This window comes from Haliotis cracherodii, unplaced genomic scaffold, assembly GCF_022045235.1.
Source record: "Haliotis cracherodii isolate W230 unplaced genomic scaffold, xgHalCrac1.p SCAF_1, whole genome shotgun sequence".
NCBI classification, from domain to species: domain Eukaryota; kingdom Metazoa; phylum Mollusca; class Gastropoda; order Lepetellida; family Haliotidae; genus Haliotis; species Haliotis cracherodii.
Genome location: NW_027266264.1, coordinates 61,818,301 through 61,834,621, shown reverse-complemented (window position 1 = coordinate 61,834,621; position 16,321 = coordinate 61,818,301).

Genomic DNA, 16,321 nt, shown 5'->3' with positions numbered 1-16,321 from the left:
TTTCAGTCTTGTCTGATGATGAGTTGACCATTGATTGGAGTGTCTCTAATTCATCATCGTGGTTGACCGCCTATAGCCATGTTCAACGGCGGGTGATTATTCCCAATTGAAACACCTGTCCTCAAGGTTATTCCTGGACATGAGCATTAGCATTAATCTTTCCCGACCAAACAGATTCTTTCGACGAAATTAATACGGGACTGTGATCACTACGAGAAATGGGCTGCGGAAACATCGATGTGTTCAGGCTAAGTGTATTGGGACAATATATTCTGGTCTTGATACCGCGGATGGCACTGTATACATACAAGTGACGTCAAACCACCAACGTTGTAGTAAAGTAGATTACCTCCCCTGATGCATGATAGTAAGATCAAAAGGAGCATTTGGCAAGAAAGAAATAATTATAATGTATTGCTGGTTAAGGCAATACTCATTTGACCAGTAACATCAAACTGAAGACGTGCGTGTCTTTTGTGGCATTTCTTGTTTGATATTGATATCTACGTATGTTCCACAACTGACCAAAGATTGATATTAAAACCAAACATTTTTGGTAAATGAACAATGTTGGTATTTTGCAGTGAGGAAAATATTTTTTTGGAAATGAACTTATTTTATGGCATTTTTTATTTGATCTTATTTGATCATGATATTGATATCTACCTTTTATGTTCGACAACTGACCAAAGTTTGTAATTAAAACCAACCAGTTTTTGTTAATGAACAATATCGAAATTCTGCCGTTGGTAAAATATTTTTGGGAAATGAACTTATTTGATATTAAAATTGCAGTTAATGATTCACAACATCCGAGTCAAGTTTCTCTCTGATCACATATACAAACTTTAACTTCCTAATCTTGGATGGGGTGGTGGGTGCACGGGTGGCCCATTCGGCTGAGTGGCGATTTGCTGTGAAGAGTTGCGTCCCTTGAGCAAGCCAGAAAGCTATGATTGTCGGTTCGAATCCCGATTCACCCCGATTATGTTTCTAGGTTTGTCAGCACCATACCCGTGCTCGCGGAATTCACCAAAGTGGTAAACGTCTGAGACATACATTAATTTCGGACTTTCCTCCCACATTAAGCTGCAACGCCGTGATATGACTGGAATGCTGTTACAAATGGCGTTAAACCAAACTCACTCACTCACTTATCTTGGATGTAGCTGACTACGGCAACGTGACTCCAGGTCGACATCGCAATTTGCAAAACGGAAACGTAGATGAAATTCTTATAATGCTTGTGAGATGAAAGCTCGTACTCACCCTGATTATGATCCTTGATCTAAGGACTTAATGTACAAAGGAACCTTAGTTGGTAATAACTAAGTCCTTAGCATGTGTCATTGATTAAATGATATGAGACAAGATTGAAAATGTACATATTACCAATATTGGTTTATCAACTTCGCAGAAACTGGATGCGTCGCTTGGCCACGATACAGCAAATATATGCATAAGTAACACGCAGCTGGCAATTCAGACGCTGGGCCAACATCCTGTACCGTTCGTGAGTGAGGGAATATGGTTTTACACCGAATTTAGCAATATTACAGCAATATAACGCCGGGGACATCAGCAATGGGCTTCACACATTGTACCTATATGGGGAAACCTATATTAATTGCTTTTAAAAACAATGTTGTGCAAACTATGTTTCCTTCAGCAACCTACGCTTTCTGTAAAAGACGACTCTGCTTGTCGTATCAAACAAACAAAACATATGTTTCAGTTCAGTTCAGTTGGTTTGTTGTTTAACGCCGCACTCAGTAATATTCCAGCTATATGACGGCGGTCTGTAAATAATCGAGTCTGGACCAGACAATCTAGTGATTAATATCATGAGCATCAATCTACGCAGTTGGGATCGATGACATGCATCAACCAAGTCAGCGAGTCTGACCACCCGCTCCCGTTTGTCGCCTCTTACGACAAGCATAGTCGCCTTTTACGGCAAGTATTGGTTGCTGAAGACCTATTCCACACCCGATCAAGTACAATTTAGAGATATTGGATTTCCAGTACAATTTAGAGATATTGAATTTCCCCAAGAATTTATGAATTAAACTCCATCAGACAATAGGCCCTGCACAGAGCCCGACATAATGTTGTGAAACATTTGAATCTTTCTTAGCCTTATCCCATACATTCAGCAATGAGGGTAATAATGACCCTAGCAAAATGGTCCATGCATCTGGTGGCCCATTATCTATTTAAATATATTGAAGGTGAATGTCACAGCAACATGACAACATATCATTCTGGTTGAAGTGACCTTTGTTTAATTATATAATGACCAGTCAGAACATATTGATCTTGGGATGAGTGGCTAAGAAGCCAGACTTTTCAGTCCTCAAATGAAGAGTCTCATGAATCAGTCATGGGCTGGTCTGCAACTGTAACCATGGTCTCTCCTCTGCCTTGCCCACAGAATAAAACAAACCGCAAAAGTCATCCCAAGCAAAATTGCATGAAGTTGTCATTTAAATATCTGGGTAATTCTTGTCAGAGTTTCTAAAATTTAACATTACCTTGTCCAGAAAAATGAAATTTGAGGATAAAAAAACAAAGCAGATGACAATAAAACCGATCGCCCAAACGCATCATGGCAACGGCCATGGTAACCCGATGCACGTGAGTTCCGTGCAAATTGAAATGCACATGTATTGCCCCATTTCTTGCACTAAAAAATCTACCAAGATTGGATAACATTCATTCCTTATTGAATTGCTACCACATGCCAAGATTGACAAGAAATCAGCGACACAAAGCCCTTGGACGATTGCAAGCTGGACAAACCGCCCGGCAAGTAGCCAATGCATTTCAAGTCCACGTAAGGACCATATACAGGCTCCAGCAACGGTAAAAGACCACCAACATTACAGATGACCAACCATGCAGTGGAAGACCGAGGGTCACCGCCCGACGTCAGGATCGTCAGATTTTGCGACAGCATCTTCAAGAGACCATGGAGACACACCAGTGACACATTAGTGCGGACACCGTGCGTCGACGATTGGCGAGCAGACACCTCCACTGTCACAAGCCACACCGACGACCCATTCTGACACCAAGTCATCGCCGGGACCGTCCTCAGTGGGCAACACAGCACCAGCATTGGCGCCATCAGCAGTGGAGAAGAGTCCTCTTATCAGACGAGAGCCGTTACTGTATCTCAACAGCAGATGGCAGAGAGAGAGTCTGGCGACGCCGTGGGGAACATTATTCGTATGCTTGGCTGTGTTGTTGAGAGAGACTCGTGGGGTGGTCCGAGCATCATGGCGTGGGGTGGAATTGGTCTTGCACAGAGGGTCGGCCCAGTGGTCTTCCAGAACATCGGTCCAGGGAGAGGCAATGGTGTCACAGCAGCTGGGTATATTGATCAAGTCTTGAGACCACATGCCATACCTCATTTGGCGCGTCTCAGCAACCACGAGCTTCAGCATGATAACGCCCGTGCCCACAATGCGAGAGCAACAAGAGACTTCCTACAACAGAATGGCATCAGAACCATGCAGTGTCCTGCCCTCAGTCCCGATTTAAATCCCATTGAGCACCTGTGGGACGAGATTCAAAGACGGCTGAATGACGTCCGACGAAGACCGACAACTGATGCTGAACTGCGTCAGGCGTTCCTCAGAGTGTGGGCTCAAGTACCTATGGCCTTTATTAACCGCCTCATCCATTCCATGTATCGACGTTGCACGGCAGTCATCAATGCACATGGCGGACACACGAGATACTGACTTCTGATGCCATTTTCTCAGAGACTAGTGTTGTGTTTCACTTTAAGAACATTTGACACTTTAATTTCAACCTTGATCATCACGTTTATCTTTTTAATATGTCTCAAAGTATGTTTTTAGTGTTTGGACAAATAAGGTTTCTCATATATCTATCAATGGTGACGTTTATTTTGCGGTTCAGTATATAAACGATGGCCCCTTGTTTTTCTTTGTTCTATTTCCCAGAAATGGGGTTTCAACCTTTTACCCCCCTTTTCAGACAACTAACATGGCGCCCGTAACCCACTCTCTTCGACTATAAATAACGAAATGCGTATGCGAGGAACGTTTTTTTATTTGTGAATAATCTCATTAAAATCAGATGTAAGTTCTCGCTACAGAAAAACAAACATCGGATGACATCCCATTACGGGTCCCATGAGAACGACCTTTCTACCGACCAATCAGAGTGTCACTTTATCCAGATCAGGAAAGTGACCGTCGGAACGTGTTTACAATCATACAACCTCGAAAAGGTTAACACAGGTTATTCGAACGACATTTGTAGGCTGTACGAATGATTCCGTCAAAACCATCGTCTGTCTCTCGCTTCAATAGGATAAACATGTGTAACAGAAGAAACTTTTTATAGCCGGTGGGAAGAACAGAAGTGCAATCCATAAGACATTGCATCGTGTTCTTCAGTTGCGAACTTTGTCAAAATATTTTAAATAAATAGTCTGCCAGTTTCAAACATGACCCGTAAAGCTCGAGAAAGCTGCTTTCAGATTGGCTCGTGTCGACTTCTTGTTAGGCATTTCATTATTCGGTCAAAGTTCGCGAAAATTCGTTCAGGCGTGATTTATAAGTTTGTTTGTTTGTTGTTTAACACCGCACTCAGCAATATTCCAGCTATAACGGCGGTCTGTATAAAATCGAGTCTGAACCAGACAATCCAGTGATGGATATGATGAGCATCGATCCACACAATACGATGACATGCATCAACCAAGTCAGCGAGCCTGATAACCCGATCACGTTAGTCATGACAAGAATGGATTGCTGAAGACCTTTAAACTGAAAAAAGAAAACACATATTATTTTTGCTTATATAGATTTTGTTGGGCTAATGTTTGACCAGGCTTTCAACAACCGGTCATTCTTGGCTGGGAGGACAAGGACATTTGTGTTTAAGATTCAAGGTTTTTATTCATAAATTTACAGTAGTCAAGTACAGTACTTCCACATTTTATTGTGACCCGTGAAGATTCCGGGGTAGAATAGGTCTTCAGCAACCCATGCTTGCCCTAAGAGGTGACTGCTTGTCGTAAGAGGCGACTAACTGGGTCGGGTGGTCAGGCTCTCTGACTTGGCTGATGCATGTCATCGATCCCAATTGCGTGGATCGATGCTCATGATATTAATCACTGGATTGTCTGGTCCATACTCGATTATTTACAGACCGCCGTCATATGGCCGGAATATGGCTGAGTATGGCGTTAAACAACAAACCAACCAACCAACAGTTTCATGTGCGTCAAGACGGTTGCTTACACGATTGCCATCACTTGTAAACGATACAATGGGTTCAGTTCTCAGGTGCATGTGCTGCCATTAATGCATCGTCTGTGATCATCACGTAGGATGTCCTCACCTCGTTACACGCTGAAACTTGACTATCGTGATTGCCTCGTCCTACACAACGTCCGGTTCACCTTTTCAGGTAATCGAAACGCAATGACATAATGTCCTTTGGCGAACATTTGATCAATGACAGGTATCATTATAGGCGTGTACGACTATGTTTTATGATTTTCATCCGCCCACAGTAGGTTTCTTGTTGACGTCATGGTCAGAGAGGACTCTCTCGTCACTATCACGGGTTGTATCTATAAAGCCAGTATAAAGAATTGCGAATTTCAGTGTTGTCCGGAGTAAATTTCCCTGTGGCCAGTGGCCCAGTCGTCTAAGGCGCCGCGATTCGCTGAAGAAAGTTGCGTCCCTTGAGCACGTCAGAAACCTATGATTGAGGGTTCGAATCCCGGTTCACCCCGATTATGTTTCTAGATTTGTCAGCACCATACCCGTGCTCGTGGGTTTCACCGAAGTGGTAAACGTCTGAGACCTGCATCACTTCGGGCTTTCCTCCCAAATTAAGCTGACACGCCGTGATATAACAGGAATACTGTTAAAAGCGGTGTTAAACCCAAATCACTCACTAACTCACTCCAAACAACAGAAATACTTGACAGTTATATCAAACAGTTACTTACTGTGTATCTCATGGCTGAGCGGGATCTTGCCTCTGATTTGTTGATTTGTTTGCAGATTTCATGCATGTTCATATTGTAAATAGGGTCAAATGTGACAGTTGTTACAAACGACTGCAAAATATCATGGAATGTTATGAATGCATAGCACAGTTAGAGAAACATTTTGATTGACAACATTCATGAAAGTTACTCAAATGTATAATAACATGTGATATAAGTGTTGAGAAGAAACTAGCCGGGTATGTGAAATATATTGTTAGTGGAAAAGCATGTGTTTCAGTTTTAGGAAATTAACACATAACTGATTTGTACTGGTGCAGGAATTGAACAAGCCTTGACTGAAAGTCGTACAGGGAAAGGGATCTGTGACAACAACAACATCGACATTTTCAAACTGTTTGGACTTGGAATAGATGGAGCAGCTATCACAACAGGCAGGCAAAACGGACTTGGTGCCAAGTTTGAGAAGCGAAATGGAAACCCCAGTCACCTCAACAAGTACATTGTCTTGCACATCGATTGAATTTGGCAGTTTCCCAGGCAGCTAAAAGTATTGAATATTGCAGACAGTATGACGACAAAAATTGGTTCTCTGCAGTGACTCTTCAGTCAGATGTGACAAACTGAGAGGACTAAGTCTTCAGGGACTTCTACATGGAAAATCCGCACCAATGACTGAGCCAACTTCTGTGTGATGGTTGTCAGTTGAATCATGGATCATGTGGTAAAAAGGTATTCGCAAGCTTTGATGCAATAGTGATGTTACTTGAGGGAGATACATATGCAAAGGCAATTGTATAGAGCAAGTTCATAGGAGCCAGTCTGTTTCTCCTGCTCACTGTCCTACTGATTGATGTTATGAGTGTCATTGGAATGCTGAGTCTTACTTTACAGAAGGTTTCAGTCAACCTCTCGTACATAAGGCATTCTGTTGATTCAACTAAGGATGCACTGAGTGGAATGACCCAGAGATCGCCTAAAGTTGATGAAACACTTAATAGTCTTGGTAATGTTCAAACACCAGGGACTGTTCAAACACGGTACTGTGGTGTTGATATAGCCAACAATCAGCCCCTTCGTGACAGATTGAATACAGTCAGACAGACATATATCATCAGTCTACTTCATAAGCTCAATCACAGGTTCCCAGAAGATGATCTTAACTTTGTGGTTTGTTTCAACACTATCCTGAATCCTAGAAGGTATTCCTGATAATATTGGTCAGCAATGTGATTGTGGCTCAGATGCACTGAATATTTTGTGTGAATACTACAATGATGTGCTAGACACAATCAGAACAGTGAATGTTAAACAATGTGCTAGACCCTGCAAAACTACCCTGAGTTTTGACAGTTTTGTCAAAGATGTAATCAATGATTTCTATGATCTTTACCTAGATTTTGTGTTACTTGCCAAGTTTGCTTTGGGTATCCCAGTGTCATCAGCCCTCTGCGAAAGAGGCTAATCCAAGAAACAGACTGAATCCTCTAATTTTTAAAATATATGTATATCAACCATAAGGCAGTGACACGACTTAAACTAAAGATAAATAATAAACAGAGTGTTTAGTCTTTCGGATTTTTTAATGTTACGCTATTTTCGGTTTGAATTCACAAATAGAAGTGTGTGAAGACTTCATTCATACCAATTACTGCCAATTCAAACATACGTCAGCCAGAGAATCTTCTTTCTTATACACACTAATCGCTTCTGGATTATCTCTGCTGTCTCATATATTGTTTTTGGTAACTAGGTTTTGGGTAAGAATGGTGGTTAAACAATGATATCATTCATATGCATAAGGTAGTTAATACTTTCTTTATCAGATTTCACAGTCGAGTTCAAGGCTAAGTAGCAAAAGGAAAACAGAATCTGAAACAGTAAGTTATGAATACTTCTGCTGACCTTACCATATATTGATTGGATATAGATGAACGGGTTACTTTTGAATTAATGCTATTTCCAAACATATTCCTTTTTCACTTACCGTTTTAAAACATGAATGTGACTTGATTCAGATTACGTGTAAATGGTTTTACGCATATAAATACTTAAGTTAGCTCTTGACGCAATGTTCCTCAATCAATCTGTCTGTTATAGTTTATACATTTTGTCATCTTCTCTGAACTAAGTGCCAGGTCACAGAAAAGGAATATCAATATCAAATACATGTAGGCAGTTAGACATATCAATCTAGCACCTGATTGTTTCTTTTAATATGAACTACATTAAGTACTGAGGTTGTTCAAGCTTCCATAAAAAGACCGATTTTAGGAACATTTAAAATCTTTTTATACCTTTAATGCTTTTAATTAATGTGAACTATTCTTATTTTCAGGGATCTAGTATTGTGCATACAAAGAAAATGGGACGTTTTTAGGTTGAGACGTACTTGCAAAGAAAGAGGCACAATAAAAAAGTGAGCAGATTATAGATATATTGGGCAGTAACTTGTGTATTTATAAATATGGATTTTCATGGGCCATGACCAAATTGAATGTTGCTTGTGTACAGTTGAATCCCTTATTGGCAATACATATGTGAATACCTGAAATTCATGCCTCGCCCTGATTATGATCCTTGGCAACATAACTATCTACATGGGTTTCATTCAGATGAGGCTGATTGACTGTCTTATCGATATGATAATCGCCACATTTCCTCAGTATTGTGAAAAACTGGAAATTGTAGGTTCTAATTAACACAGACAAAGGCACAGTCACTGTGTTAATGCAGTGTGGGTTGTATTTGTGTTAATTGTAAATAGGTATATTTATTCCATGAGGTGTGGTTTTTTTTTGTCATACAGCACCTGGTATAAGATATGAATTATCAGCATCCAGTTCTGACTGTCAATCCTCTGTCAGTATTACTAAGTTACCGGGGCTTGGTGTTACATGTGAAAGATCAATTTAAAACTATATTTTAAATCCGTTTCAGATACTTTAGCTAAACACGATACTCGAATAAATAACTCATACAAACAGTTTTAACCCGGTCAGTGGATTAAGTTTCACTCAATTTCTATGCTCAGCTCTCTGGGAAATGACCCTGTGAGGTTCTAAAAAGTTACAGTCAGACACATTAATTACAATCTTATCCTACCGGATACCCATTCACAGCAGAATGAACAGAGGCCGTTTTCTAAGAAAGTCACTTGTTTGAGGTGACACCACGTGTATCATGACTGTGCTTCAGTGTGGGACAGGTCCTAAGTCCTGGGGACCGCCTCCGTGGTCTTATGGTAGAGCGTCCGCCCGGAGAGCGGAAGGTCCGGGGTTCGATCCCGACCGCGTCATACCAAAAGACGTTAAAAGATGGTACTTGTTGTTACCCTGTCTGGCGCTAAAACAAGGACGGGTCGGGTCGGAGTCAGTATACTGTTTCTGAGTGGGGTATTCACGTTAAACTGCGGCATGGTATCTCAGTGAACTAGCACTATAAATCGGCATCAGTCCGGACTAGTACAAACAGCCACACAAACACACACACGCGCGCATGCACGTCGCTATATTAGGTCAATAATCTTGGACGCGACGTTAAACCCAATTTCACCTCACCTCACCCCACCTCACCCCACCTCACCTCACCCCACCTCACCTCACCTCACCTCACCTCACCTCACCCCTGGAAACTCTCAGGTGTCAAGCTCCCAAAAACGGTCACCCATCCATCACTGTGACCAACGTTGCTTAACTTCGTCTGATTTGTGACCTGTGTGCAATCCCAACTTATAACAGCTGACTTGTAAGGTTTATTACAATGTAAGTTTATTACAATGCACGTGACCATATTTTATCATGATACCTACGTCCCTTGGGAGCGCCAGAAACCTATTATCGTGGGTTCGAATCCCGGTTCATCCCTATTCTGGGTCTACCTGCTTAACACCCGTGCTCGTTTCACCAAAGTAGTAAACGTATGAGACCAGCATCATTCCAGGCTCGACTCCGACAATGAACTGACAAGCTGTGATATAACTAGAATAATGTTCAAAGCTTCGTTAAACCCAACTCATTCACTCACTCACTCATCGCGGGACACTAAGATCGTTGATCGTTGCTCTTGTTGTCAACCAATAGTTTGCCAAATCCAGACACATCCACATTATTTCCAGCCCGACTTGATACAGCTGGGCTATTGCAGAATAGGTCCCCAGCACTTCATGTTTGTCGTATGACCAACTAAAGTAGGAATAGGGTGGTTAGGTGACCTGGTTGACTCCGTGTCGTCCCCGATAGCGTGGATCTTGGCTCATTTCGTTTTACCTTCACGTTCATTATGTACATGCCGCGGTGCTATATATTGTTTGTTTGTTTGTTTGATTGATTGATTGATTGATTGATTGATTGATTGATTGATTGATTGATTGATTGATTGATTGATTGATTGATTGATTGATTGATTGCTTGATTGATTGATTGATTGATTGTTTGTTTGTTTGTTTGTTTCGTTGTTTCTTTGTTTGTTGTTTCTTTGTATACTCACTTCATCTGCTCAGAAACTGACAAAACTCAACTGGCACAGAACTTGAATGGCTATCTGAATAGGTGTCACGGCACATGCACGAGTCAGCTAACGTATTCAATCAAATTGGTGCCGCATATATGTGACAGTGGAATAGATTCAATACATCACAGAGGAGCCATGAAACGACCTGGGACTTGCTACGTCATTACGCGTAACTTAATAATGTATATCTAGCAGCAGTAATAGCCTTGAGACATCAAGTTAGTGCAGAGGCCTTGAGTAACGGGCATCACAACGTTTAGTCATGACCATCAGTTCGGTAAACACACAGTTCAGGGTCGTGCCAGTACAGAAGTGTTACTTGTCCTACATTGTAAATATAGTGTAGGTGAAAGGTAATTCGATGGCAGATGATGGGATGATGGGGGGAAGGGGAGTGACGGTGTGTAAAGGTAAATATTTCCATTATTGAACAAAATATTGATGAGTGAGTGAGTGAGTTGGGTTTAACGCCGCTTTTAACATTATTCCGTTTATATCGCGGCGTGTCAGCTTAATGTAGGACGAAAGCCCGAAGTGATGCAGGTCTCAGACGTTTACAAAAACCCACGAGCACGGGTATGGTGCTGACAAACCTTCAAACATGATTGGAGCGAACCGGGATTTAAACCCACAATCATAGATATATGGCGTACCCAAGGGACGCAACTCTGCACAGCGAATCGCGGCGCCTTAGACGACTGGGCCACCCGTGCCCCTATTGATAAATGAGAATAGATTTGACATCAAACATGATGATATGGATCGCATGGCTTTCAGATTGAAGTATTACTCGCATGTTAAAATCATTAGATACCACTATGATAAAAAGAAACCAAAACCGGAGAAACATGTATATCCTTGTTCAGAGCCCAACATTTGAAATAACCCCATCAGCATCTTCTCCAAACGTAAAAGCGATTGGTAATATACTCGTTTAGGACCAAACGACCCAACGAATAGATCGCGAACGAGCTTGGCAAACATCCATCAACAAATGGGGACATAAGTGCATCGCGCAATATTGATACAAGACTACACGCACGGATAGAGGTTACATATAGATGAATTTTATGATTTAGCTTTTCGTGTTGGCCAGTTTTTTTTAATAAATACAATAAAATAACATAAAAAATAGCTATAAAAGTCATGCATGAATATGTGCTGCAAAAGGGACGTAAATCTTGAACGTTATTCTTTACTTATTAGCTCTGAACTTGTACACAGCTGACGTAAGTGAACATCAACATATCGTGTTAGTTTCAACAAAATCAATAAATACGCTATCAAGTCACTGGTTTTTCTAGTTCATCGATCACTTGATTGTCTGGTCCCTTTGCTGGTCACTGTCGCCTGGCAAGAGTACAGGTGTGTGACGTCAGGCAAAAAACACTTACTTTTTATGCAAATTGTGTGAGTGAGCTCCCGAAAGGGCAGTGCATACTTACCCTTTCGCGAACACAATGCCATATTGTCATCACTGGTTATGAGCGATCCATTCATATCATTTTTGGGGGGAACGGGTGGCCCAGTCGTCTAAGGCGCCGCGATTCGCTGTGCAGAATTGCGTCCCCTGGATACGCCAGAAACCTATGACTGTGGGTTCGAATCCTGGTTCGCCCCGATTATGTTTCTAGGTTTGTCAACACCATACCCGTGCTCGTGGGTTTCACCGAAGTGGTAAACGTCTGAGACCTGCATCACTTCGGGCTTTCCTCCCACATTAAGCTGACACACCGTGATATAACTGGAATAATGTTAAAAGCGGTGTTAAACCCAACTCACTCACTCACTCACTCACTCATATCATTTTTAACACTATCTTGCCCAATAGATGTTGCCTGAATTTGACCTATGCCTTACTTTGTTTTGAAACCAGGCGGCGCTTGGACATCCAAGGGATGTCATGTCAAGGGTCATTGTCATCTGCCAAAACACAGGCTGAACATTTCCGTTGAATGATAACTCAAGAAGAATGTACTGTATGTCAATGAAACTTGGTATATATCATCCTTGAGGCAAGGCCGCGATCTGAAGAAGTTCTTGATTGTTCTACATATACGGTCAAGGCCATCTAAAAGTATGCATGGCGTTTTTCACTAAAATTACTTTATCTACAGAAGTTTCATAAACCTTATAGGTTCAGTGATTATATTGTTTGATTACTTATGTATGACAAGTGATGACAAACACTTATGTCAGAGGTAGATCACGGTGACCTACTTTTAATGTGTGGCCTATGCAGTTTCATTTTTTTTTAAAAGTGGTGCTTGGATATTTCAGGGATACCTAACCCTGGATATCTTGCCATGTTAACTGATTTCCTGGGGGGTACGGGAGGCACAGTCGTCTAAGGTGCCCAATTCGCTGTGCATAATTGCGTCCTTAGGGCCAGAAGCCTATAATAGTGGGTTCGAAACCCAGGTCGCCCCGTTTATGCTTGTAGGTTTGTCAGCACCATACCGGTGCTCGTGGGTTTCATCGAAGTGGTAAACTTCTGAGACCTGTATCACTTCTGGCTTTCCCATGATTGCCGTAAAAGGCGACTATGCTTGTCGTAAGAGGCGACCAACGGGATCGGGTGGACAGGCTCGCTGAATTTGTTGATGCATGTCATCGATCCCAATTGCTTGTATCGATGCTCATGATGTCAATCACTGGATTGTGTCCATCTGGTCCATGACTTCCGTCATATAGCTGGAATATTGCGTAGTGCGGCGTTAAACAACAAATAAACAAACTTAAAGCTGACATAGCCGTCAAATAACTGGAATACTGTTCAAAGCGGTGTTAAACCCGACTCGCTCACTCCTCTCTCTGCAGTCTGTACGTAGTGGTTATATCATTTGAATACTGTTGTATGACAAGTGACGGCAACCGTAATTTATTACCCATATGGGCTCAAATATGCAGTGTAATAACTTTTTGATATTTGCACAGTGTGCAATTAGTGATTCTCGAAGCTGATTGGTCAGTGGAACAAAGATAAATTTTCATTGGACAACGGAACTATTTTTTTCTCATCCCATTCATTCACAAATCCACGCCTTTCCCTTCAGATGTTTTACGCGCTACAATCTCACTGATTGGAGATTTTAAAGACAAGACACATAGTTTCATATTAACAACATGATTTCACATTATCATTTTTTTCATTTATTTCACATGATTTTCATTTTACAGTATAAACCAAAACTACGTCCCCGTTTGTAAACAAACATGGCTGGCCATTTGAGACCTGTCAAAGTAAATGACCTCGTTAAAGCGGACGGAGATCTGACTGACATGAAAAGTTATTCGTATAATTCAACCTATGAACACATTTAATGTCTCTGTTGTCAAAACTGCATATGGCCAGATTGAAGTTCCAAGATCCAAATTGTGATGTTGCCATAAACTGTTTCTAGGGCGCCAAGATCATCACCACCAAGTCCTGGTTTGCGTTTGTGTAAGAGGGTTTGCTGTTTGATGAATTCTTCGACCACCCGAATCCAAAAACCGGACTTTGTATAGACAGGTTTGCCTTTGTGAACGATGATGACATCGGTAACTGCAAATGAACATGAAAACACACATGAAAAAGACTCAACTTGACAAGTTGACATGAATTTAGTTCACATATGTATACAGGTAAGAAAAACACGAAAAATATGACTACTCACACTTTCAACGATGGCATGAGAATAAAAACAAATTCATTCAGCAACAACAATAAGACTTTCCGATTTCGTACGATTTCGTAACGTTGTGTGAAGAAATAACGTGACACATTTTTATACAATGTATACGTTTTTCGTAACCGCTACGTCTGCAAAGTACGGCGATGTGCGGTATGCAGGCTGACTGATGTCCGGGAACCATATGACTATGGGGGTGAATGACATAGGAAAGGTGCAACTAAACATTATCATCTGCAAATTTATCATTTCGGCATGCACATCAGACAGTTCAGAATTCGAACTGTCTACTTTGAAGGACATCAAGGATAGCATAGAGTGTTACCTTAGCGACATGATTACCATTATCTGGTTGCGAAATCGATGCACTTTGCTCAACTCGGAGAGGTTTTGAAATCAAAACAAAAATAATTAAAAATACAATGAAAAGAAAACTTACCCCAGCGAGCTGATCCCGTGTCCGATATGGAACTAAATAAACTCCGTGAATGCGGACAGTTTAGCACCAAGTCTCCAGATACCGTGTTTGTCTATCAACAGGTGTTCCACCATTATGAATCACTTCAAAATATCAACAAACTCCCTTCATCTGACTGCCCACTCCGCGTTTGACAAATCCTCCTGAAATCCCACATGCACATGTTTCCCATCAGTGACACTTGTCTCAAAGCACACACGATGTTCATTAAACTTGTTGTCCGGATTAAACTGTAACGCCGGTTCTCTTGTCATTCCTGGTTTCGGCTGTCTCATATCTGGGTCAAGTCGGGTCATTCATTCCGACACTGTGACAGCAATCGTACTTTTCAAAGTTTACCTTCTTTTCGTAACTTTTCTCTAACAAACAAGACTTCTGTACATTCCGTCTATGTTGTTGTTATAGATTTTGTCATTTTTGTCAAATGACACACACAAAAATTGACAGGTTTTCCGTGTTTCCTCTTCTCAATATGAAATGCATGTATCTGCCGATGCACGACGGGGGCTGTCTTTCAGTTACGAGATCTTTAATTGTCAAAACAAGCTTTGATTTAAAAACCTGATGAACCTCTAAGGAAATCTGTCTTCCTCATCAATGCTAGATAGTGTACGCTGTGTAAATCGGACAGAAATATAACTGCAATAATGTGATTCTTTACAGTTTTTTAACAGAACTATTTTTTTTCAGACGTAACAACACGTTAATTGAGTAATGCGGTTGGAGTGAGTGGACGGTGTTTTTTTCACACGCGGATTGATATAAAACAGCTGATTCTTGATCGGCGACAGTTGATTGTTTTTTTCTTGAAACATGTCTTTAATATGAATATGGGTAATAAATAGAATAACCCACTCGGTACGAGTGGTTACGGAAAATATGTCACTCGTGAAATTAATGTTTTAAGTTCCTCGCTAAAGCTCGGAACTTAAAACATTAATTCCACTCGTGACATATTTTCCGTAATCACTCGTACCTCGTGGGTTATTCTATAAATATCAGTGGTAGGTCACAGGGACCAACTTACAGTGAGTAGCATGTGCCATATCACGAAAGAAGATATAAACGTGTTCTCCGAGTTGCACATTTCAAACCCCGCTTTAACGCGTACCACACTAGAAGCATTAAAAACAACTATAATTACTAAAAAGACGTTCATGTTTATTGCCTAAGTCATACATATTTAGCAAACAACATATGTTAATTATTATTCTTTTCATCCATCTTTTCACACTTGTAAGTTAAATTGAACACGTGTATTGTAGAAGTAACCGTCAACCAAGTGCACTGAGCATTCTTCTGAAAGTTAGGCATCGTAATCTCTATCAATGTCATCAAAGCAGTGCCGGCATTAATGTTTTGTATGTGTGCAGAGTTGCCAGCTTTGATCAGCTTACAGAGAGAACACAAACATATTTCATTGTGAGGAGATATAAGCATTTTGTCTTGGCTGCTATCACAAACAATTTCATTTCAATCTTCATACTTTGAAAGTAGTGAATACAGAGAATGGATTACTGATAAAATGATAAAGAAAAAATGACGAACGGCAAATTACAAAAGGTAAGTGGTGTTCATTTGTATTTTGACATTTATAAATTGGCTTTCATCTAATCCCCCAATTAAATTTCCCCATACTTAAATCTTATGTAGTTC